This window comes from Bos javanicus, chromosome 7 (genome assembly GCF_032452875.1).
Source record: "Bos javanicus breed banteng chromosome 7, ARS-OSU_banteng_1.0, whole genome shotgun sequence".
Taxonomy (NCBI): Eukaryota; Metazoa; Chordata; class Mammalia; order Artiodactyla; family Bovidae; genus Bos; species Bos javanicus.
In genome coordinates this window covers 82,432,931-82,460,381 of record NC_083874.1, presented here as the reverse complement: position 1 = coordinate 82,460,381, position 27,451 = coordinate 82,432,931, and the positions used below count along the sequence as shown (strand labels likewise).

Below are 27,451 nucleotides of genomic sequence, written 5' to 3'. Positions count from 1 at the left end.
TATTTTTCTGTATCTGTCTTATTTCACTTAGCATAATGTCCGCCAGGTTTATCCATATTATTGCAAACAATAAGGATTTTCTGCCTTTTAAGAGTGTATGATATGTCTAGTTTGTGGAAGATTTTTATCCTAAAAGGGTGTTGAATCTTATCATCTTATCAAATGCTTTTCTGCATCTGTTGAGTGAATCATACAATTTTTTACTTAGGCATTATTGAATGCTAACTAAATGATACCATTTAGTACACAGAAAAATCGACTCTGTACAATTCAGAATAAAAATTAAGATTAGCCCTTCATTTGACCACAAAACTGAAGTGGCATTCTGTATATCATGTCCCAGGTCCATTTTAACTATCTCTATTTTGTGTTTTAAACAACAGAATATAGCGTGCTTAGTGATACTCTTCTTAAAGGAATTAAAACAAAGTCCTAGAATCAGCTTCATCTCTGCCTATTACTGCTGCTCAAGCATTGTAGTATGGATTTTGTCCAAGAAGATGAACTCCCTCTTTTCTCATAATACAGAGTATAACAGACACTCACCATTGAACTAGCTACTTAAAAATACTTTCCATGAAAAAAAAACAAAAAAAATACTTTCCATGGAAGATGATGTAAAGAAAAACCTTTCATCATACCCACCTACTTGCAGCCTCACTTTTCTTTTTCTTTCAAATAAACCTCCCAAGAAGCTTGCCCTGAACGCCAAAAACTCCTGAAGTACATCCATTGACTCCTGAAGACAGAATTGGAGGGCAGGCCTTAAAGGTCACGTAGTTCAGCCACCCCTACAAACACTCTCACTTCCGAGCTTCTTCTGGGTTATGTCACCTCCCTTAGTTCCCAATGGGATGAGACATTTAAATTACAACAACTCATTCAGAAACACAAAGCAGCTGCTGATTTGAGTCGGCCTCAGCATTTGTGTTTGAGAGAGGGTCCTGGTTGTCTGGTTCACTCCCCAAAATTATTATAGATGATTCAGTTGGGTCACATGACACGGGGTTTAAAAAATAACAACCCTCTTATTGACACATGACCTAGAACTAAGACAGAGGACTTTCGTTCTTGTGATGAAATATTTGGCTCTATGGAAATGTCACTAGCTTTGTTTCCTTTCACGTGGGAAGCCAAGTTATATTTTCATATTAGGCTTATTTTCAACTGTGTCATCCTTGTGGTATCTCAATAAATTGGACCACTCAAAAGGTGCTTTCTGCTCAGCAAAAGTAAGCTACAAAATCTTTTTCAAATAAGAGACTGTAAGAGTCATTGTCTCCGCTTTCCATGCCCTCCCTGGCTGCTGGCTTGGTGACCTGGGGCTTTTACCTGGTGGTCTGATGAGTCATGGCATTAAAAAAAGAAGATGATAACAAGGATGTTTGGGTGGTGAGATGGAGAGGCAATTAAAAACCTGCTGGGTGGGCTTTTTCCTGTAGGGCCTAGAAGCTCATTTGGATGATGTTAGTGGATTCTTTTTGTAGTGCCTACGACTATTCTAGAAAATGGAGTAGGAAGGGAAAGTGAAGCCAGACCCATCAGAACAGACTGTCCAGACTCTTAGTCTCTGTGGATTTTACCCTCTTTGAAAGATCTCCAAAAAAGTTACTTAAAAAAAAAAAAAATCAGTTATAAAGTTGACTTGGAAGAACAATCTGAACACAAGCAAGCTTGACCACAGAGGGAAGTGTGTCTGGTGGTGGGCTGTCATATAACTCCCCATCTTGTCTCTTAAACCAGTTCCTTCTGAGTTCTCTCTCTTTGCTGATACTGTTCGCAACCTCCAAGAGCCAGCTAGACCAGAGACTTTGGAATCCTCTTCAATCCCCCTTCCTCATCCACTCACACATGGTAAGTTCTCAAATACTTCTTGTCATTTCCTTGCCAATGGCTACCACACAAGTTGAGGGCCTCATCTCATCACCACAGGGTCCGGCAGTGGTCTTTGAACTCTGTCCATTCTCTTCACCCCATCTTATGTCCCCAGAATGATCTTTCCAAAATTCAAGTCCAAATACATCCATGCTTATAAACCTTCAATGGCTCATTCCAAATATAGGTCACGTTGGATTGTAAATCTGCATTCCATACTAATGAATATAATATAATGACCTGTATTTGAGAGGCATATAGCTTAAGAGTGTGGATTCTGGAGTGTCAGCGGGAGCCTGACTGGTCTTTTTACCATCTGTGTGATCTTCAGGAAGTACTGAGCCTCTCTGAATTTCAGTTACTTCATTTGTAAAATAGGGAGAGTAACAGGATCTACCTCATGAATTGTTGTGAGGATTAAACTGTTGTTGTTGTTTATCTTTGAAGTCATGTCTGACTCTTCTGAGACCCCATGGGTTGTAGCCCACCAGGCTTCTCTGTCCATGTGATTTCCCAGGCAAGAATATTGATATGGGTTGCCATTTCCTTCTCCAGGGGGTCTTCCTGACCCAGGGATCAAACTGCTTGGCAGGCAGATTCTTTACCATTGAGCCACCTGGGAAGTTGAAGGATTAAATTAGATAATGCAAAACACACTTGACATGATGCCTGACACCTAATTACTGCTCAGGGCTTGAAAAGTTTTACTACTTTGTTGTTTTAACCTTTCTAGCTCTAGTATTTGCTTTTTCTCAAACATTCTTAGCCATATTCAACTTTTGTCTGTCTCCAGAGGATATTTTGATTTTCCACCATTTTTTCAGGTCCTGCCCAGGAGGAAGAGGAAGACTTGATAGAAAAATGCTTAAAGGAGCTATGGATCCTTGAAAGTTGCTAGACTTTGGGTTGAATGAGTGCGGTGTAATCCATAATTGTTTCCCCACAGTTATGCTGAGATATAAACCGTTGCTAGGATCAAAGTGTAAGACAGACTGTCTCCTTTATTGAGCGGATTTGGTGGAGGCCAAGTTATAGTAGCAGATGAGTCATTCAAAGCTGGTGAAAACTGGTGTTTCAGGAAGACAAATTTAGTAAAAATGGGCACACGGGGGGAAATTCTGTGGAACACCATCCTATAATGCCAGTAAGGGGCAGATTCTTAAAAGTGCCACATCAGGTTGGGCCACTTTGCCTGGACTGAACTTCTTTGCTGATTTCGTCACATTTCAATGGTTATTTCAATTGTCCCGTGCCTATTTCCCTTCCCTAACTCCCACAGTGTTATGTACCTACTCTTGGAAGCTCTCTAATTCATTGCTTCTATTAGAGCACATACCACGGTACGTGTAGTCATCTCTGGCTTATTATATGTCTTCCTTGTTAGGCTTTGACTCTGTCAGTCATATTCAGATACATGGTAGTATCAATCAAGTGATTGTTTGTTAAATGATAGCATGCAAAGCAAATTTCTCTCTAAGATATGTTTTTGACGTGGCTGAACTTTTTTCTGCTCCTCTAATTTCTCTCAGGTACACAGTACTTTAAAAGGAAGAAAAATTTATAAGACCTTTGACTGACAACCTACAAAAGCAAAAGCTGAGTAAGGATACCAACACTTGAATCCAAGGATAATGGAAAAATAACATCTGACTGGAATAAATGGATCACATATATAAGCCATGCTACCATGTGAGTAGAGTAGAAGCAAATTAGGTTGATCCACAGAAAAGCAAATAAGGGTTCTTGGAAAAATATAGGAAATGAAGAACTGGTAGTTCTGGCTGACCTGAGTGTAAAATGCTTCATTAATTTTGCTGGTAAATTCTTTTTCTGCCAATCTGGTTCTCTGGGTCTGCTATTTACCAACTGTGTGGTCTTGAGGAACTTCGATTCTTTGAGTCTCAAATTTCTCATATGTAAAATGAAGTGAGAATGCTATTCTACCTACTTTATCAGTTTCAACTTTCAAAAAGGGGAATATGTGATAGCGTAGCTTTAGCTTGGTCATAGCATTTCCATGAATAAGTGAGGGTAAAAAAGAAATGCTGATTGTGTGGTTGCTTGTCATGTTTTAACTAATGTAACATTTTGGAACCTACGATTAAGCTTGAACTCATCATTGAGGTAATGCTTTGTGTTTTCACGTTAAAAATTAATGATTACCTAAAATATTGAGTGAATGCTTTCCTTATCAAAATTCTGAAACTGTTTTACTGCATTAGTCCAAGTCAGTAATGTAATTATGCAGGCCTTTGTAGTTTGTTTTTGAAGATTAGAATTCATCTTATGAGTAGTTTGCTAGAATTCATATCACACACAAAGTAGAACATTTTAAGGTAAAATAAGTGTTTGAACTAAATGAATTTGTTTATACTCTTAACTTTTTGGTACCTGACATTGTAAAACTGTAGTTTAATTGACAATGTGATATTAATATGCTTTAAGTGACTTTATAGGAATTTGATTGCTATCATAACTACAATTATAAACATTAACAAGCCAGATAACAGCTTTTGGGACGAGCTTTCCAAGTAAATAAGAAGAACTAGTCACTCATTGGGTGTAATTTGATATAATATAGGAATGTTAACTTTCATATAACTGGATTTAAATAGCTTTTTGCCTATACTTGCTTTACTTAATATTAGTGATTGAGAAATATTTCCTGGCTAAGTAATTGATATATGAATGATACTTACTAGATTTGTAGAAGGTATTTGAAATATCTTAAACTCTGTTTATTATCTCATTTATACTTTTCATTTTTTCATAACCAGGTAGATAAAATTTGTTTAATATTGTAAACTTTCCTTTTCACTTCTAATGAAATCATACTCAGGAGGAATCTATTTAAAGTCATTTGTGAAAAGAGGTGTGAATAGTTGGTTCTATAAATAAAGGTTTTACATATTTTGAAATAGGATATGATACCATCAAAAATCACAAGAACTGTCTGGAAATGCAAGGAATTTTAAACAAGCAGTTACTTGTTTTACAAAGTTCATTCAAATATGTATCCACCTTCCTTCATCCCAGGCAATTTTCTGCAGATCTCTTCCAACTAATATTAAGTTGTAAGTGCTGAGCTAAATGAATTTATTTATGCTGTCATCTTTGGGTACCTGATGTTATAAACCTGGAAATCTAATTGGAAATATGATATCAATATGCTATCTTTAGGAGTTTGATTATATGACTTATTTTATGAAGCAAGAACTAATAAAATTGCTAGTTATTTTAATCAAGAACCATTTGAATGCTTATAAATTAAAGATATTTAGATGTCAAGGCAATAAAGCCTGTGAAAAGAAATGGACCAGATAACTATTTAAAAGAATTCCCATCTGTCAAGTTGCATAAATAACACAGCCTAGAAATGAGGATTAATTTTCTCTCAGATAATATGTTATCTTGTTTTAATGTGATTAAAAATCCCCACTGGGTCTGATGCTAATCTCTCTTCCAAAGGCGTGGATCTTATCAAGTTTGGAGCCATTCTGGAAATAAGAGAGTACTCTACAGAAGAACTCTCAAGAGCCAGTATCAGTTTTTATAATCTGTTTCTGGGCTAATGAGAGAGTGGTTGAGTTTACACAGATTATCACTTGTGGCTGTCTCATCAACTTGACATTGAACAGGAAGAGAACTCAAAGCTCAAGGAGGCTCAGACAAGGTCAGACAGGTAGAAACTGGGAGACCATTTTTTTAGTGGTTTACCGTAAGATGCTTTAGGTTTTTGTTTTTGTTTTTTTAATCTTATCATCTCCTGATGTCCCTAAAATTCCCTCCTCTAGCTTAGAGGCTTACATTATATAAAGAGTCTTTGCTTTTAAAAATTCAATATGTTATTCAATCAAACAAACATTTATTGAGTATCTGTTATGGACCAGTTATTGTGCTGAAGGGGCTGGAGATGTAACTTTGAGTGAGGACCAGGAGGTGCTTTTCCTTCTGAGGCTCACATAGCGGTGAAGTGGGCATTAACCTGAAGGACACAGAGGCAGGGAGGACGCTGAAAGTGTCCTTCCTCTTTAAATGCTTCTTGTCCCTGCAGCCTTCTGTTATGATGCTGCCTGTGTTTATGTCCTCCTGTCACTTTATATTTGAATGAATATCCATCTATGCATTCATTATTCTTTCAACGAATGTCATTTGAGTGACTCCATCATCTTTCTAACAACTGAGTGATAGTCTTGCTCTCAGGCATCTTATGGTCTAGTGTGGGAGATAATATACACACATATACAGGATGATGATGCCATGCCATTCAGAGTTATGGAAGTTCAGATAAAGGGGGGATGATTTCCTGTTGATAGGGTCAAGCAAGGCTTCATGGATGAAGAGCTTGTAAATGGAGCCTTATGATTAGTGAGATTATGAACATAGGGCAAAAAGAGAAAAGTAGCTCAGGTAAAGGACAAGAGAACAAAGGCATAAAATTGAAAACCCAGAGAATCAACAGAGCAAGGGTAAGCATTCAGTTTAGACTTATTATCTCGGTTTTGATGGATTAGTTGGGAAGAGAAAAGAGATATAAAGAAGAACATTAAAAGCAACTAATAGATACTTGTTGCCAAGGGCCACTGAAAAATCCTCAGGTATTTGGAAGCTTCCTTGAATGAGATGCACTTTGAAACTCTAGATCTTCTGCAACCACCCACTTCATGATGCTGTTCCTCTAAGTTCCAATTCTCTTACACTACCTAGATATTTAGGAATGTACCGCATTAGACATGACAGATATTGGAGCCAAATACTCAACAATAGTTGGAAACATGTAACTTGGAAAGACATGTCTTTATTTTGAAATTGAATTCCAGACAACACTTTTGGGATTTCAGGACTGGTTACAAAGGTTGAACTTGTACGAAGTTCAGCAAAGTTCACTTCTAGGGATCCTGGAGAGAATTAGGTGTAAATCAGAACCAGTCGAGGTGGCAATCTGCACACACACATTCATACAGACAGACTTGCCCCAGTCTTCTGTAGCTTTAGATGGAAACCATGTGAAATGCCTTGACAATGCACAGCTTTGGCCGGAAGCCTAGCCAGTTCAGTGCCTTCCATTTGAACCTGAACTTACTGCAGGGTCCATATCCTGCCCACAGAAAATAAGAAGCTTGAAGCAGTAGGTGGGCCCAAACTATTGATTGTCCTTCCTGCCCTGACCTACATTCTGTAAAATTTATGACAATGTGATCACCTCACATTGCCATGTAAGTTAGAACATGAAAGGGGAAGCTGAACCTGCTGGGGCTTCCATGATTGGATTTTTCCAGTTGGCATCAATTTCTGTTCCTAGATAGAATTATGACAAAAAGAAAAGAATGGTAGGGAGCCAATATTGTCTTACTGTAACAGGATCTGTTTCATTGAAGGTCATCAATTATGTTAGCATTTTGATCCACCTGTAAAACATATAGTTTTTGAATTTTGAATTGTTTGGTGAGTGGTATTTAACTTAAAAAAGAATCAGAGCTGTGCCTACTAATGCCTTCAGTGCACTTTTCCTGGTTAAAGAAATCTAAAAACTTCAGCATTGCTGTATTGGGACTTTTCTCCTTTATACAAGTCAAAGGTGCAAATTTTAGACACAAAGAGATGCTGATGTTTCCTATTAGAATGTGCTTGAATAACTGAGGTGATGTTTTGGTACATTGTTTAAGAATATTAGACAGAAAGCTGTGTGCAGTATGGCTTAATGTATATTTATCATAGCAACTGAAAATATATCTAAGCTTCATATTGTCACTCCCTATACAGTACAATAAAAAGTTACTGAGTCCTAAATGGTGTGAAAAAATTTTAAAAAGGGCTCCCTTGTCACATGAGTGAAACGTACAAATGAGGGCAATGTGTTTTGATGTCGTAAAACAAGCTTGAAAGGTGGGCATCAAAATGAATCTATTTTTAAAAGTCTGCATTTTGATAATGTGCATTTTATTGCTTATTTGCAAGGTCTGGTACAAAGGAGTACAATCTCCCTCTCCCACTAGGCTGTAGCCATCAAGTACTTTTCAGACATGTTGGCTCCAATAGGAAAGAGGAAAGCATCTGTGTACTAATAGACATTATTTCCATATTTAAGATGTCTACCACCATAACAACCAAGTTTACTAATTTTTTTTCCAAGTGACTTGCCTTCATCAGGTTAAAATGAAAAAAGAAAAAAAAAAAAAAAAAGGACAAAAGACCACACTTCCTTTCAACGAAAGGTGTAATCACTGATTTTTCTTGCAATGTTCCAGAAGAAAGTGGCACTGCTGAGTGATATGTGCGCCCCAGGGCTAGCGGCTGGAGGGCAAAAACCACTTTTTATCCATGATTGACAAATAATACATAATGAGAAGAGAAGCAATTCGAGTTTTAAATTTCACTCTCTCTGGCTGTTCAGGGCAGCTGGGCACTCTTGTTCTCACTTGGTAAGCTTTGAGGGGCTGCCAGGAAAGGGGACCTGAGTGACAATTGTTTTGCTCCTCGTACGATCCCCTAAAGCTCTATAAATATGTGTGGCTTGCTCTTTCAAAGAGGATTCAGCTGCTAACAATTCCCTCATTTCTCCTCAGAATGAAAATCTTGGGGGTCTGGAAATGTCTTGCATGCTTATAATGACCACAGTAGAGTAAGGCTAAGATTTTAAATCCTGACAAGTGGCCTCGCAAGCAGGGAGTCCATTGCTAACTGATGAGTAAGCAGTTGGAGGAAGAGGGGCCAAGTCCACAGAAAAGAAAAATCGAAGCAGATCTCTGTTGCTTTCATAAATAAGCTGTATGAAGTGGTGTTGCAGATATTCAAAGGTTTTACATTTCACAAAATTAAGACATGCTTAATGTAATTAATCTAGGAAATGTGTAAAAGAAAAACCTGCAGATTAAATCTAAAACAACTAGAGATAGCTGGTGTTAACATTTTTGGTCTCTTTTAGATTTCTTTCTGTCTCTACCTCTATATTTTGTCTATGTCAGTTCTCATATCTGTATCTTTATCTCTCTGTAACTGTATCTATATACAATACATACTCATATATTTGCATTCATCCATCAGTCTAAGTGGCTATGTCATGTGGCCTTCTTCCTAATACTTCACTTCCAACTAAAGTTGTGCTCCATCACAACTACAAATGACAGGTATATCCTTCCAACTGATAGATTCTTATCAGGCCTAAAATTTTGGATTTATCCTCTTCTCTTTCTCTCTCATACCACTTCTATTGCATCAGCAATACCTGTCAATCTTAAGTATTTACTCAGAATCCAACCAATTGTCATCTCCTCCTTCCTACCTCCCTGGTCCAGCCATCATCATTTACGTGGATTATTGTGACAATCGCTGAACCGATCTCTGTGCTTCTGCCGTGGTCTCCTTCATCTCCAACAGGATGGCTAGGTTGAGCCTTGAGAAACGCATTAGACCATTCATTCTTCTTCACTGAGATCTCTAATGGCTTCCCATCTCATTCAGAGTAAAGTCCAGAGTTTATACAACGGCTAAAGTTACTTGGGGTCTCTCAATGGGATGTTGTTGGCATTGGAGGCGAAACAGTTTCCCACCATACAAAACAACCCTACAGAGTGTCTCTGTGCCCCTTAAGTGTCAGTAGGGTCCCTGAGTCATTGTAACAACTAAAAACACCTCTCCCCTACATTTTCAAATGCACCCGAGGGGGAATCCCTCTCCCCGCAACCTATGTTGGAGGACCATTCTGGCTTCCCCACCCACAATCCTCTCCCAAATCATCTCCACTATTTCCCCTGGCTTACTCTGTTGCAGCTTTGCTGCTCATGGGCAGACTAAGTGTCCGGTCTAACAGGGTGCCTCACATTTGCTGCTGTATTAATACAAATGTCATCTCAGTGAGGGAGCCTTCTTGCTCAACACTTCATATCCACTACATTATTTTTGTTCCTTGGCATTTATCAGTATTAAACATACTACTGGCTTCCTTATTACTCTTGGTCATTATGGTCTAGTGTTCTGCCTCACTAGAATGTAAACACCATGAAGGCAGGGGATTGGTCTGTTGTGTTCTAAAAATCTCAATAGTTAGAGCTCTCCTGGCACACAATAGGCACTCAATAAATAATGATCGTTAGAGATTTAAAAAATAGATATTTTAATATATTGGGTGTTCAGAGAATTTACAAAGTTAATGTTTCTTAATATTTTTTATGTCAGGAAACTTTCTGAAGCTCTGGTGGAAGTTATGAATCCTCTCCCAAGGAAAGTATATATCTATGTGCATGCATGTGCACTCGAACATTCTTTTCCCAGAGCATTCTTAAAGACAGGTAGAAAGCTGACAACAGAGCTGAGTAGGCCATTGACAGGTAAATGGCTCTTCTCAAAAAAATTGAGGGGCCAGCTTGAATCTGGAAACCAGGAAGGAGGACCTGAAGCAAAGTCTGTTCCTACTCTGCTTATTTTGTACTGACTTGGAGGGAAGAATTTACTACATACACATCAGATTTGCAGAGACAGAAATAAAGAAGAGAGAGTTCTAGAATCGAATCCAACCTTGACAGGTTGGAATAATGGGCCAATATAAACATGATGAGACTTAATAGGGATAGATATGGAGTCCAAGTGTCCAATTGTGGAAGGATATGATGGTAAAGATGAACTTTAACAGAAGTTGGGGGTTCCAGTCGAGTGCAACCACGTGTGAGTCAACAGAGATTTGCAGCTGCTGAAATAACTAATTAAGCTTTAAGACTGCATAGATAAAGCTATTACAGTGAAATGATTCAATATCCTCTGCTATGCTCTGTTGGACATGATAATACCTGTAATGCTCTGGCCAGCTTGGGCTGCCAAGAATTTGGTGGAATATAATGAGAGAAGAAACAACCAGGGGATGAAGAGAGTCTTACTAACCAGAAGCCATAGGTGTTTCACCTGAAGAATGGGAGGCTTTGAGGCAACATGATGAAGAAAGTAAAAGTGTTAGTTGCTCAGTTGTGTCTGACTCTTTGTGACCCCATGGACTAATAATAACTGCTGGCTAAGTCATGTCCTAATCTTCTTTTTTTGAGACTTCATGGACTGTAGCCTGCCAGGCTCCTATGTGCATGGGATTTTCCAGGCAAGAATACTGGAGTGGGATGCCATTTCCTTTTCCAGGAGATCTTCCTGACCCAGGGATGGAACACAGGTCTGCCTCATTGTGGGCAGCATCTTTATCATTTGAGTCATCAGGGAGGTCATGATTATCATCTTTAAATATAAAAAAAGTCTGTCATGTGATTAGCATTACCCCAGAGGGAAAATGAAGGACTATTGGGGGGAAAATTACAATACATCATTTTTTCCCAACATGCAAAAAATAATTCTTTCAAAGTACAAATTGTGAAAATTTAAGTGGGGGCTTGCCCTCATTGGAGAATTGAAGGTTTAAAAAGTCAATTTGGTAGGAATGTCATAAAATTCTAACACCATACACAAAAATAAACTCAAAATGGATTAAAGATCTAAACGTAAGACCAGAAACTATAAAACTCCTAGAGGAGAACATAGGCAAAACACTCTCCGACATACATCACAGCAGGATCCTCTATGACCCACCTCCCAGAATATTGGAAATAAAAGCAAAAATAAACAAATGGGACCTAATTAACCTTAAAAGCTTCTGCACAACAAAGGAAACTATAAGCAAGGTGAAAAGACAGCCTTCAGAATGGGAGAAAATAATAGCAAATGAAGCAACAGACAAACAACTAATCTCAAAAATATACAAGCAACTCCTACAGCTCAATTCAGAAAAATAAATGACCCAATCAAAAAATGGGCCAAAGAACTAAATAGACATTTCTCCAAAGAAGACATACAGATGGCTAACAAACACATGAAAAGATGCTCAACATCACTCATTATCAGAGAAATGCAAATCAAAACCACTATGAGGTACCATTTTATGCCAGTCAGAATGGCTGCGATCCAAAAGTCTACAAGCAATAATGCTGGAGAGGGTGTGGAGAAAAGGGAACCCTCTTACACTGTTGGTGGGAATGCAAACTAGTACAGCCACTATGGAGAACAGTGTGGAGATTCCTTAAAAAACTGGAAATAGAACTGCCTTATGATCCAGCAATCCCACTGCTGGGTGTACACACTGAGGAAACCAGAAGAGAAAGAGACACGTGTACCCCAATGTTCATCACAGCACTGTTTATAATAGCCAGGACATGGAAGCAACCTAGATGCCCATCAGCAGATGAATGGATAAGAAAGCAATGGTACATATACACAATGGAGTATTACTCAGCCATTAAAAAGAATACATTTGAATCAGTTCTAATGGGGTGGATGAAACTGGAGCCTATTATACAGAGTGAAGTAAGCCAGAAAGAAATACATCAATATAGTATACTAACGCATATATATGGAATTTAGAAAGATGGTAACAATAACCATGTATACGAGACAGCAAAAGAGACACTGATGTATAGAACAGTCTTTTGGACTCTGTGGGAGAGGGCGAGGGTGGGATGATTTGGGAGAATGGCACTGAAATATGTATAATATCATATATGAAACGAGTCGCCAGTCCAGGTTCGATGCATGATACTGGGTGCTTGGGGCTGGTGCACTGGGACGACCCAGAGGAATGGTATGGGGAGGGAGGAGGGTTCAGGATGGGAAACACATGTATACCTGTGGCAGATTCATTTTGATATATGGCAAAACCAATACAATATTGTAAGGTTAAATAAAATTTTAAAAAAAGTAAAAATGATAAAGAGATCATATTTTTGAGTTCTCCTATTGCTATTTGCCTGTTATTCATTTATTTGTTGTGTTAATATGCTTGTAAGCATACAGGTGATAACAGGCACAAAGAACTTGAGGGAAAAAAAAGTTATGGGGAAAAAAAATAATAAAAGCATTGGATTGCCTTTCTTCAGATCCCTCCTTGCTATGGAATTCTGTCACTTGCATAGTGTTCTACTCCCTGCTTATGGGTCACTAGTAGGTCGCTCCCCTGGCCATGTCTCAGTGTGACGTCTGTAGTTCAAATGACATTTTGTTTTTTTGTATAGAATTTTTCTCTATTTCCATTAATATACCCAAATGTAACAACTGACTTAACTGCTTTTAAAATATTGAGAGGGTGGGATGATTTGAGAGAATACCATTAAAACATATACATTACCATTTGTAAAATAGATAGCCAGCGGGAGTTTGAGGTATAAAGCAGGGAACCCAAAGCTGGTGCTCTGTGACAACCTTGAGGGATAGGGTGGGGAGGGAGGTGGGAGGGGGGTTCAGGAGGGAAGGGACACATGTATGCCTATGGCCAATTCAGTTGATGTATGGCAGAGGCCATCACAATATTATAAGGTAATTATCCTCCAATTTCAATAAATAAATCTTTAACAAATTTATTTATTTGTCTGTGCCAGGTCTGACTTGCAGCATGCAAGATCTTTAGTTATGGCATGCAAACTCTTAGTTTCAGTGTGTGGAGACTAGTTCCCCAACTGGGGATCCAACTTGGGCCCTAGGCATTGGGAGAACAGTCTTAGCCACTGGATCATCAGGGAAGTCCCCTGACTTAACTTCTAATTGAGGCTTTCCTACATGAGGAGGATAAGTTACTCTTTCAAAGATGGTTGAGAAAATCTCTTTCACCAGGCCATTCTTGACAGAGGTACAGAGCTCTCTGTAGAGTTAATGAGACTTAGCGACTCTTTTCTGAAGGAAAAAGCATCACCATTTCAAATAGGAATTGCAAATGTGAATATATAGCATCCAACAGGCATCACAAATCAGTATAGCTCCCTCAGTGTAAGACAACCATGAATGGTGGGTGGGCTTTGGTACACCAGACAGCCTATATCATCATGAAAACGGGCAGGTTTTACTAATTCTAGCTAATTGTTCATGTGGTAGGACAGACTCTGTCTTGCTAGATTTTCCCATTTTTTTAAAACTTAGAAATTTAGATTTTCACATGAGATCTTCTGCTTTTAATGCTGGAAAATAATGCAAATAAAAAATTAAACCCTCAAAAGAAATGACTCTGTGCTAACAACACACACGTCTTTCAGAGTGTCACAGATCACCAGTTCACGATCTCTACCGTAAAATCAGTTTCTGGGTTCTTGCCAAAGTCCGCTTCATCTTACAATGCACCCCTGGTGTTCCAGAATATCAGTTAGCAAACTGAATTCAACAAATGTTTCTGAGGCTCTAATAAGTGAAACTAGTTTCCTAGATATTTGGGAAAATGAACATGGAGAGCCATGATCTTTCCTCTCAATGTTTATAGTTTTTAGTTAGGTTAAGACAAACACCAAGTTAATTATAATTTAAGACTAACATGTAGTTTGTGAGTGGTGCAATAAAGTATGGAGAAGAGAAGAGTTGAGAACTGGGGGAATTCAGGAAAGGTGCCTTGAGGAGGACCACTTGTGGTTAACTGTGGAAGATTTTCATAAGTGACAAATGAAGTGGGGAGACATTCTAAAGGACCAGAAAGAAAACAAGGAAAGGTACAGTGAGAGTTGAGTGAGGGATATTTGAGGAACCCGTGTTTAAGTACCAGTTTCCCTGGAGCAAAGGATAGATGTTAGGGATTTGCCTGAGAAAACTTCTCAGGAAGGTTGGAAATCAATGGTAGGCTAAAGTGTTTTGATTTAATTTAATATATTGTATGTAAGAAACTGTATGATATCATAGAAAGAGGCATGTATTCCAGGGCCAAGTCTCAGCAGTATGACCAGTTAGCTGTGTAGCCATGAATAAATTTTTAAAATTCACTACATGCCATACTACTACTTGTCATATGAGGCATAACCTACTTCAAAATGTGGTGTGAAACATAAATTATATCAGGAAATCAATTCTTGTGAACCTTGGGAACTCATTATTAGTGGTGGGCATGCATTGAAGGTTTGTGACTAGGGGCGGGGAGTGATAAGAGCTGTGCCTTGGGGAACTGGCTGGCAATGATGCTTTGAGTGCATTGTGGGACAGGCAAAAAAAGCCACTAGAAAGTTAATTCATTTGCAATAAACATATTTTCAAATACACAATAATACATGTATAGCCTTCAAAGAGAAGTCAAGGGGTAGGTAGGGAGATGGAAAGTAAGTTTCTTTGAATGTTTCCCAATTACCCAACTATCTTTCCCTGCGGCAATCACAATGGCCAGTTTTTGTGTTTTCTCCCAGAGATTAACCACATGTTTATAAACATGCATGTATAAGCTGTTCCAGGGTTGGAACTATTTCCACTTCAGTGTAGGAAAACCTCTGTTCTGACAGGGTGTGAGACTGCATTCCATTTCAGACTGACAGGGTGAGACCAGACTGCCAAGTGTATGGAATGTGGAGAAGTACCCCTGGGAGGTCACTTGGGGGGGCCTGTGGGATTTCCAGGTCACCAGGACGTCTCTTGTTGTCTCCTTAAAGTCGGCTGATCCAGGATTGAAAAGCATTAACCTTTTAGCTATTAAGAACACTTCTGTGCTTTTGAGTTTAATCTAAAGGTCTGAAAGATGTTGGGTGGTCTCCCGTGATTCATTTCAAGTCTTTTGGAATTTGAAGATGCAGCTGAGGATGAGACAGAGAGGAGATGAAAGAGTTCAAACAGTTATTTTATATTGAAAAAAAAAAAACTGAAAAATTGTTTTGTAAAACTCGTCAATGCCTTTGTAATCTCTGTAACCCAACTCCACTGAATTTGTCCAATTTTGTCTTCACGTTCAATGTTGTTCAAACTTTGGATTCTGTTTGGGCAGTTTCTTTTAAGGGCCTTAAAATGTACCATGGACACTCCAGCGACTATGCCCTCACTGGTTTTGCTCCTCCTTCTTCAAATACCTCTCTCCATCCTCCTTCATTTAGAAGGACCACTAAGTCTTCAAAACGCTCATTGAGTTTGTCTTATTCCATGAAGGCAGAATACCTTAGTAGCTAAGCAATCACATGGTAGGATTTGACTATATGGGTTCATTTCCCAGTTCTGCTTTTTACTAACTTTTCAACGTGGGCAAATGAATCTCTCTAAGCCTCAGTTCATTTGTCTGTAAAATATTGATGCTAATGATTGCAATGTATAGGGTTGTAGTGGGATTAAATGGTAAGCTATTAAACACATTTGGTACATGGTGAATATTCCGAGAGATGTTAGTATGATGTTAGTAAGGCTTCTGTAATTTTGGTATGATATTCTTCATCCAGTCTTTTCTATATCACTATGCCCTGATGCACAATTAACTACATGCTATATTTTCTTGGCTATTGCTTCTTATATTTTAGACTGATGTCCTCAAATAAGTTTTAAGTTCTTTGAGGGCAGGAACTATGTATTTTAATTCTTTCTGGATATACTATCCATTTTATAAATACTTAAATACTCAGTTAATATAAAGTATTTTTCAAAGTTAAATTAGTTTTAGAGAAGAGCACAATTTCTTCTTTGGAAAGAGATTTGTAATTGTTTTAAGAACAATTATAAGGCATGAGTAAAAAAAATTCTAAAAATAAAAATACACATTTTGTACGTTAATGCAGTCAACACTCCAAAACAGCATTTCCAGAAAATCTTTGTTTTCCTCTTGGTTTTATTAGACTCTGAAAATCCTTATTTTTCATTTAAAAAAATCATGGTGAATATTGTCATATATAAATCTCTTTGTAAATAAAACCTCATTTCCAAGGAAGTATTGTTTGTTACTGGGTTCTGAACAGATCACTGGTTAAAATTAATCTCAGACCATAGTAGTAGCTGGCATTATATGAATCTTAATACCATCTCGTTGTTGGGTGCCTATCCCAAAGCTGAGTGCTTTCCATGAGAAAACTTGTTTTTCCTCTTTAATGCTAGCTTGCATGAAATCTTCTGGTTTATATTTTTAAGAGGCGATATACATCCTTATATGAGCATGAAACATATTTGCAGAGGCCTCCTTTCCTTTACTTGGACTTATCCCAGTCATCCATTAAAGTTTAATCTTGTCCATGCCTTGTGACATGGTTGCTTGCCAGCAGTATAAGAATTTCATAGCTCAAGCCAATTTATTTAATACTTAAAACATTTGTAGTTTTCTTCCAAGTGTATATCAGAAGGAATATTTATGTTTCAGGATCTTAACTATCTCAGTTAATACCTCTTAAAAAAACAAATGGGTAGATATTGGAAGAGGCTTCCCTGGTGGCTCAGATGGTAAAGAATCTGCCTGTAAGAGGTAGAAGATACTGATGGTTGCCTATGTAGAAGTACGCGTTCTCTACTTATTTCTTCCCAAGAGAATCCCAATTTTGTGTATTCATTACCCTTTTATTATGCAGCCAAGAACCTCAGGGGCAGTTTATACTGCATGGCCATAATTCCATTACTCTACCACCTCAAACACTGGTATACAAATGAGCATGCAACTCAATTATAGCCAAACACCTTTGAAGGGAGATTAGGAAAGAAGTTCCCTCTCTTTTATGGAAGAGTTCTGAAAGCTATTTTTTTCTTCTCTAGGCTGTGGTCATTTATTGTTGTGCGGCTTGTATCTTCTGATGCTATTCTGCTCCGTCCTGAGGATCATGTTATGTAGGGAGTGGGACACAGCTAAGAGAACCGTGAAAGTGGAAGTTGCTCAGTCGTGTCCAGACCAGAATACTGGAGTGGGTAGCCTTTCCCTTCTCTAGGGGATCTTCCCAACCCAGGGATTGAACCCAGGTCTCCCACATTGCAGGTGTATTCTTTACCAACTGAGCCACCAGGGAGGTGGAACCCAACCAGAACCACTGGACAAAGCCTCCTTCAAGGTTCATCTTAACCCCGGAACTTCCAGCTATGAAAGCCAGTATTTTCCTTAATGTATAATCCATTTTGAACCTTATTCCTTGTTACTGCTGCTGCTGCTGCTGCTAAGTCGCTTCAGTCGTGCCTGACTCTGTGCAACCCCATAGACGGCAGCCCACCAGGCTCCACCGTCTCTGAGATTCTCCAGGCAAGAACACTGGAGTGGGTTGCCATTTCCTTCTCCATACATGAAAGTGAAAAGAGAAAGTGAAGTCACTCAGTTGTGTCCAACTCTTAGTGACCCCATGGACTGCAGCCTACCAGGCTTCTCCGTCCATGGGATTTTCCAGGCAAGAGTACTGGAGTGGGTCACCATTTCCTTCTCCAATTCCTTGTTACTGAGAACATGGTAAGTGATACAGAAACACTCTGAATTTATGTACACAAGTATATTAATGCAATCACTACTAACTAATATTCTTACAAAGGTCTTGAGGTATGTTTGAATTAATCCCTTGAAATTATACTTGAGTTTCTTACCATCACATTTATTGCTACTGTATTTCAACCCTATATTTTTGGAATGACAACAGAATTAAAAAGAGCAAGGAAAAAACAGGGTATTCATTGTTCAGTCAGTTCAGTCGCTCAGTTGTGTCCGACTCTTTGTGACCCCATGAATCACAGCATGCCAGGCCTCCGTGTCCACCACCATCTCCCGGAGTTCACCCAGACTCATGTCCATTGAGTCAGTGATGCCATCCAGCCATCTCATCCTCTGTAGTCCCCTTCTCCTCCTGCCCCCAATCCCTCCCAGCATCAGAGTCTTTTCCAATGAGTCAACTCTTTGCATCAGGTGGCCAAAGTACTGGAGTTTCAGCTTTAGCATCATTCCTTCCAAAGAACACCCAGGACTGATCTTTAGAATGGACTGCTTGGATCTCCTTGCAGTCCAAAGGACTCTCAAGAGTCTTCTCCAACACCACAGTTCAAAAGCATCAATTCTTTCGCACTCAGCTTTTGAATATGATTGTTTCACCAAACCTGATCCATATTTAGTTGTTAGGATACATTTAAAGAAATGAATCTGATCCATAAATGAAATGGAATCCTCTATCCTCAAGGAATCAATATCAAATTAGACTACCTGATTTTAGAAATACTTATAAATTCAGGTTGACTGAAGTTTGAAAGCCAGTGTTTATTCCCTTTTGAATAACGTTAAGTATTTTTTCACAAAGCAGTGCTTTCCAATCCCATCTATAATTATGCTGATACTCTATTTGTTCATCAGGAAATTCTATACTGGAATTCAGTAAAGCTTTTTAGTAAATTTTCAATTTATTTATTATGAGATAAAAAGCCTAGAGATAAAAGAAATGGTCACGTAGGTCTGTAAGACATACTACTTTTTCAATTCAAAGAAATTCTTCATGTACATCTACATTCAAGAACCTGTGCAATAATTCCAAGGTGTCTAAGAGTTAAAATGTAAGTGCCTAGAGGAGAGCTCTCTGTGTGTGGTCAGCATTTGTGCACAATGAAACCTATATGGGTTTTCACTTTCCTCCAAAAGTGTGTGTGTGTGTGTGTGTGTGTGTGTATATATATATATATATATATATATATATATATATATATATAAATAAAATTGGGAAAAGAGAAATCAGCATAAAGTGAAGTGCTAGTAGCAATGATTTATGCAACACTTATTGTGGCCAAGACTTTACATTTGTTATTGTATTTAAGTTTCATAACAGTCTTTGTTTTACAGATGAGGAACTTAAGGCTTGGAGAAACTAACTTGTGAAGCTTCCTTGAGGTGGTAATGGAGGAATGGGAATGTAAAGTTAGGTCTAGGTGCCTCTGGAACCCGTGCCCTTAATTGTGATGCCATGTTTCCTGAGAATTCCAAGTTAGGGTGGAGACAGGAATTCAGAGCTTCTGAATTTCAGACTGGTCTGCACTTGTCTTATCTGGCTATTCAAAGTGAATGTAGCTTCAGAATTAGAGAATTTGATTGTGTAAACATTGCAAACCAGTAGCAGAGTAGAGATGCTTGGATTCTTAATCCACTCTGCCATTTACTGGCTATCTCAGCTTGCACATTTTATTTATCTTCTCTGAGTCCCTACTTTTATTTCTTTAGGATGGAAAGAATACAAATTTCACTGTCTATGTCATGGTTTTGAGGAGTCAGTCCAATTGTATTTACTATGAAGTATAGAAAAGCATGCATTATCATTATATCACAAATTTCTCATTCCTCCTTACTACATTTCCACGTCCAGAAACACTAAATTATAACAATGGAAGACATCTATTATTGTTATTACTGTTGCTATTAATTAGGGAGGGAGTAAGAAAAAGGCAAAATGTTCCCGGGTTTATGCTGATTTTGGAAAACTTGATAATCTAGTACTGGAATAAGACTTTGGACCAGACTTTGACAGAATGGCCAAGAGCTGTACCACCAGGAAAAACACTATTTTAAAAAAGGAAAACATTCCATTTCAATGTTCTCCTTTGTAAGATGTAGAGCAGAATTTAAAAGATGGCTTCTCACCCCCCCACCGCAAAAGAAAAATAAATCAGACTCATGTAGCATATGCATTAGACACTTTTAATCTTTTTGTACATTTGAATGAACAAAGGACATATTTTTATAATGTATAATTGCTTGAAATGGAAAGATTATGGACAAACTTACATGTAAAACAACTGAAAAAGTAGAGAGTAAAAATCATATTTAAAAACATCTACAAGAATGAATGCTAGAGAGGGTGTGGAGAAAAGGGAACCCTCCAACACTGTTGGTGGAAATGTAAATTGGTATAGACACTATGGAGAACAGTATGGAGATAAATTTAGAAACTAACCATAAAGCTAGCATATGATCCAGCAATCTTACTCTTGGGCATGTAACTGGAGAAACCATAATTCGAAAGGATACATGTATCCCAATGTTCACTGTAGCACTATTTACAATTTACATGGAAGCTACCTAAATGTCTATTGATAGAAGAATGAATAAAGAAGATGTGGTACATATATACCATGGAGTATTACTTAGTCATAAAGAAAGAATGCCATAATGCCATTTGTAGCAACATGGACACAGAGATTGTCATACTGAGTGAAGTTAGACAGAAAAAGACAAATATCATATATCATTTATATGTGAAATCTAAAGAAATATTACAAGTGAATCTATTTACAAGACAAAAGTTGAGTTACAGTTGAAGGAAACAAACCTATGGCTACCAACAGGGAAAGGGAGAAGAGGGATAAATTGGGAGATTGAAATTGACATATACACACTACTTTATTTAGGGTAGAATAGATATAGATAGAATAGGTAACTATTAAGAACCTACTGAATAGCACAGGGAACTCTGTATTCAATACTGTGTAATGACTAGTATGCAAATAGAATCTAAAAAAGAGTGGATATATGTATCACAGACTCACCTTGCTATACAGCACAAACTAACACAACATTGTAAATCAAGTATACACCATTTAAAAAATTAACTAAAAAATTATGCTGATAATAAAAAAATCATATTTAAAAAATCAATTGGAAAAATCCATTAATAAAGATATCTTGTCAAAGCAATGAATTTCTGATCTAATGAATTCCTTACCACACAGATATTTCAAGTACAGTGTTAATACGTTTCTTTTTTTAAAGCTGATGTTTCACTCAGGTTGATTTTTCTAGAATTGAGTGCAGTTAAAAGCTAGCTTTCTAATGCCAACCAATTAGAGATACAGTTTGTTGGATTTTCATCATGCAGAAAGATAATATGTAATAGAAAAAGCTCTAAGGTAGACATATTCTAGGTTCTGGTACTTATAGGCTCTACAAAAGTAACTGTAACACACTGTGTTTGAAGATTTCAATTTTAACATCTGTTAAATGGAAATAATATGTGCTTCGTTTAATTTAAGCTTACTATAAATGTAAAATAAAATAAACTCCATAGTGCTTGGTAAACTTTAAACACCAGCTTAGAATTCTATCAATATCTTTCCCAATGTTTCTGTGCATATCTGTAATTATTCTTTTAATGATAATGATTATTGTTGAAGTTTTAGAAAACAAAAATTCTAGCTGTTCTTTTATGATGGCTTTCTGAATGGGATGTCTACTAATGCTCAAAAAATAATGAAATTAAATAGTTATTTGCTTTCTCAGTTTTTATTTGGGAATCTATATACTGTAAATTATTTGAAAAACTGCTTTTAAAGCAGTCTATGAGCCCTTTATACTGTTTGGCTCTTGTGATTTAGAGGATTCCCTTGGTAAATCCTTTGAATGTGAATTATTATAATGCTATTATCTAAAATTTATATTAATTCTAATATTTCTAATGTATATTCAGGGATGGTTTATATACTTCTTAAAAAAAGACCCATAACTACTTTGAGCATTAAAATATTTCTATTATTTTTCAAAAACAAGACAAAAATCAAATTAATAAACCTTTTTCCTTTCACAATTCTGGCAGGCTACTTATGTGAACTGAAATACGGATAAGGAAGCATATCTGGTTCTAATTTCTGAACTCAACACCAGATGTTTTCAAGGTTTGCCTTTTTTTTTTAAAATTAACTTTCATGAAGCCATCTCAGCCCAAGGGGTGGGGGTGGGAGGGAAATCACTGAAGACTAAAAATTTGAATTTATATTTTTCTAGTAAACCATACTTATCAGGAACATCTCTAGTGAATCATCCAAATGACCAAAGAGACCCTTTAAGTATAAATATATTATATATACTGTTCATATACTGTCAAATCTTTTAAAATAGGATGTGCCATTTTTCTGAAATAGAAGCACCATGTTCCTTATAAAGCCCCTCACACACTGCAGGAGGAGAGAGAGAAGACCTTGGGGAAAGTTTACATCCCAGGAGCCTTGTAAGACAGTCAGTTTTGTGATCCTTATTTGCTCTTCCCAGGCGGCACAGTGGTAAAGAATCTGCCTCCAGTATAGGAGATGCAGAAGATGTGGGTTCTATCCCTGGGTCGGGAAGATCTCCTGGAGTAGGAAATGGCAACGCACTCCAGTATTCTTTGCCTGGAAAATTCCGTAGAGGAGCCTGGTGGGCTCCAGTCCTTGGGGTCCAAAGAATCGGACACAACTGAACCTGCACACACTTTGCTCTACAAATTTGTGCCGTGGAGTCACGAGTCATGTGTTAACTGCTGAGTATGGGAAAGCTCTACCCACTTATGAAATTAAAACATATTTACCTTTTAAACAATCATTTCCAAGTTGTTGCCCAAAGGTCATTTTCAGGCTCCTTGTGGTTGGAAAGAAATGTAATTTTTGACAACTTCAGGTAAGCTATTAACCAAATAGAATAACCAAGTGTTGAAATGACTAGTTATTAATACCTGGGCTTCCCTAGTGGCTCAGACAGTAAAGAATCTGCCTGTAACACAGGAGATACAGGTTCAATCCCTGTGTCGGGAAGATCCCCTCAAGAAGAAAATGGCAACCCGCTCCAGTATTTTTGCCCAGGAAATCCCACGGACAGAGAAGCCTGGTGAGCTACAGTCCATGGGGCCACAAAGAGTCAGAAACAACTAAGTGACTAATAGTTTCACTTTCACCTGTAGTTACTTCTATGTGTTGCTTTTTCCTTAAAATAAGTACTACGGATATGTATATTTATCTATTTTTATTAATATTGCATTTAATGAGTTTTCCCTTCTTTGAATATACTAAAGGGAGATTAGAATTGTGAATGGGGTTGTGTCTAAACTAAAAGAGCAGCTACTAACATTAATTCAACAAATAAGTATTGAGGGCACTCTGGAAATGGAGATCTAAGATGCATATGTATAAAGCCGAATCTGTAAATAAAGAGAAATAATCATGAGAAAACTGCAGTCATGTATCATAAGAACTCAGAGCACTGGTAGACTTTCACTCAGTCTTCATTTATTCAGCAGTGTTTATTGGTCACCTGCTGTACTCTGGGCTTCAGAGATACCATGGGGAAAGCTGAGAGACAGCTGCAGGCCTTTCTTCTCTGAGCTTACATTTACAGTTGTCCAGGAGACATTCTCACCCAGATACATGTCAAAAACAACGCATGTAAAATTGAGCTAATTATTTCTACCCTGAAGTCAGCTTTTCCTTCTGGTATCCTCATTTCTGTTAATGGCACTTCTATTCTTTCAGTTCCTAAGGCCTCAAACATCAAATTGTTATGTCTTTTACTTTGCCTCTCATAATGGTGCTGTTTGCTTTCCAAATACCTTGCCATCTTTTCTTTTCTATCCCCTCTCTCCCCTTTTACTCCTCACCATCCTATCCTTAACCTGGCATATTGCAAAGCCTCCTATCAGATTTCACTTGTCTTCATTATTTTTCCTCTTTCATTTATGTGGATAAAGCTGCTAAATAATTCTTCCTAAAGAAGAATACTAATCACATCACTGCCTTGTTCAGGAGCCCTCAACGTCCCCCTAATCTTTGTCTAATTAAGCAAAATCTCCCAGTCTGTTATTTATAACTACCATAATAGCCCCAATCCCCCTAACCAATGAATATAAATTATATTTATGTCCAAATTATAATGGTCCTGAGCTACCCCCTGCAGACAATGTTCCTTAACCTTCTGGTTCTGATTACCTAACTGTGCTTAGAATTTTAAAAAAAAAAAAAAAAAAGGAAGAAAAAAAAGCTGTTTTCAGCTTGTGTACTGGGTTTTCCTGAAGCTTGTTGTCTTCCTTTATATTCCAGTAACAATGGCACAGGCCCTCTTCTGCCTCTCTGATTATGTACTCTTTTGTCAACTTTCCATTCTAGATGGTGAGACTCTAAAGAATGGAACTGACAAGGAACGGCCCTGCTCTGTGGGTGGAGAAAGGGAAGAAATGACATAAAAAAGTAAGATTCTTCTTGAGCCAGTCAGTGGATGGTGAAGGCTGGCAGTAGTCATATGTTAATAATTTTGGTCTCAATCACACCCATTTGCCAGCTGTAGTCAACACTTGGCATCTTCCAACTTCTTCCTTTCTGCTTTCCTCTTGTCAACGCCTGCTGCATAAAAAACTCCTTGAAGGAGCCTGACTGCTGCTTCATCATGAGAACATCCACACTGGTGCCAAGAACTGGCTCCCAAGGCCGACTCCTGTACCTCACTCTCCAGATGAATGGGACCATGGGCTCTTCCCCCACAACACATCTGATTTCTTATCTCCGTGACTTCCCTCTTTCTGTATACCTCCTCATTTCCACTTGTTGTAGTCCTGTCACTTAAGTTCCATATCTTATGCCAGCCACTCTCTGATGCTTTTCCAATTTCTTTAACATCAGGACAACCTTACTGTATGCCAAAGAAGCATTCCCAACTACCTGGAATAATCTGCATAAGTCAAGATGAATTTCCCCATATACATCAAAAAGACTGACAAGCACTTCTGTTTATCAGCTCGCCTGTGGGGACTGCCACATGGTAACAGCATAAAGAGAATTCATAAATTACTTTATCCTCATACTTTGAAAATATGTAATTCCTGATAAATGTTAAACATTTTGAGAGATGTACATTATTTTGAAATCTTTGCATAAAAGGACACTTAACACTAATGAATCTATCTTCAGGGCAGCAGTGGAGATGCAGACATAGAGAACACGTTTGGACACAGTGAGGGAGGGAGAAGGTGGAATTATTTGAGAGGGTAAACATATGCATTGCTGCTACTGCTACTGCTAAGTCACTTCAGTCATGTCCAACTCTGTGCGACCCCATAGACGGCAGCCCACCAGGCTCCCCTGTCCCTGGGATTCTCCAGGCAAGAACACTGGAGTGGGTTGCCATTTCCTTCTCCAATGCATGAAAGTGAAAAGTGAAAGTGAAGTCGCTCAGTCATGTCTGACTCCTAGCGACCCCATGGACTGCAGCCCATCAGGCCCCTCCGTCCAAGGGATTTTCCAGGCAAGAGTACTGGAGTGGAGTGCCATTGCCTTATGCATTACCATATGTAAAACAGATAGCTGGTGGGAATTTGCTGTATAACACAGGGAACTCAAAGCCAGTGCTTTGTGACAACGTAGAGGGGTGGGATGGGGAAGGAGGTGGGAGGGAGATTTAAGAGGGAGGCGACATATGTATACCCATGGCTGATTCATGCTGATGTAGGCAGAAACCATTACAATATTGTTTAGTAATTATCCTCCAATTAAAAATAAAATAGTTTTTAAAAAAGATACCTGAAATGCCTCTATTTGTCCATAACTATCTCAGCTAAAATCTAACTGAAGAATATTCAGGATTATAGGCATAAAAGGTAAGTCTGTATAATATCAGAATATTCAATTAAAAAAAAAAAAGGTTCATACGAATGTAGGGCAAACAGCAGTGAGTACCATCCTTCAGGAGATAATTTTCTATAGATGAGACTAATCTCACAGTCTTTTAAATGGTGTTTTAAAAGCTCTGGGAAAACTGTATGCAACCATACTCCATTTGAAGCCTATTTTCCCCTTGAGGTATTAATAAAATTTGACTCAAAGTTCCTAAAATTTAACGCTTATCTCCTCTTTCTTTGTCTATTTCACTTCTCTGTTACAATGTGTAGCCCCAGCTGCCCTCCTGTCATCTGTTTTAAAAACTAAGTTAAAAAGTGGATAAATTTACTGGTCGATCTATGTGAAGTGAAGCAGGTTGGAGTTCCGCACCTTTATGGGCGATATTAGGGGAATGGGGTCTCACTGTGTAGGAGCAACCGTTTGTCTGCACTCTTTTTTTTCTCCTCTCCTCCCATTTTCCTTTAATTTCCACTCCTGTCCATTCTTCTCTGATATAACCAGGAAATTCTTCCACTTTGTCTAGCAGAACAGTTTGAAGAGCAGCCTACTTGTATCTTTAATCCCAAGTGTTTATGAAATTTTTTTATGAAGCATGTCAGTGTCTTCCCTGCAAAGAATTCTGGTCAACACATATTTTTCCCCCATATTTTCCTTTACTAAGACAGACTAGAAATCAGAACTTAAATCACACCGATGGATGGAATGAACATACATTATATGTGATAACATAAAGACAGTCATTTTATTTTGGGGATTTGTTGCAGGAATAGATTGTGTCTATTGGGCTTGATTGTGTGTTGCCTAATCTAGTATCAACAAATGAAGGTTTGGTTTTTTCTTTTATAATTTAAGTTTTAAATTGAGGTGGGTTGTGAAGATACCCTGGAGGAGGATATGGCAACCCTCTCCAGTATTCTTTCCTGGGAAATCCCATGGACAGAGGAGCTTAGCGGGCTACAGTCTAGAAGGTCACAAAGAATTGGACATGACTTAAGAGACTTAGCTTACATACATAGTTAACTTATAAGGTTTGTTTGTTTCAAAGGTACAACAAAGTGATTCAGTTATACATATCCATCTATCTATCCTTTTTCAGATTCTTTTCCATTATAGGTTATTACAAGATATTGAGTATAGCACCAGGAACTATACTCAATATCTTGTAATAGTAGGTTCTTATTGCTTACCTATCTTATACAGAGTAATGTGTATATTAGTCCCAAATTCCTAATACAGCTCCCCCTGCCCTATCCCCTTTGGAAACTATAAGTCTGTTTTCTATGTCTGTGAGCCTATTTCTGTTTTGTAAATAAGTTCATTTGCATGCTACTGGTAGAAGTTAACAATAACTTAGACACCAGACAATTACAGCAGCTACTTCTGTGAATGTGGCTCACATTCTAGAGATGGTCCACTGCAACGACCAGGTAGGTCAGTTTCATAGGATACATTTTAAAGCATGAGGGAAATACACATTAAACATTTTCAGAAGAGTGAGCGA

At 38.0% G+C, this 27,451-nt stretch overlaps 1 long non-coding RNA gene across 1 annotated transcript; it reads left to right on the top strand.

Annotated features, from left to right (window-relative positions):
* The first annotated feature begins 1,279 nt into the window (after positions 1–1,279).
* Positions 1,280–22,211, top strand: LOC133252061 (uncharacterized). The gene is made up of 3 exons (XR_009737798.1): positions 1,280–1,854; positions 3,405–3,564; positions 22,131–22,211. It is a non-coding gene; the product is annotated as an uncharacterized LOC133252061 (long non-coding RNA).
* The last annotated feature ends 5,240 nt before the right edge of the window (positions 22,212–27,451 follow it).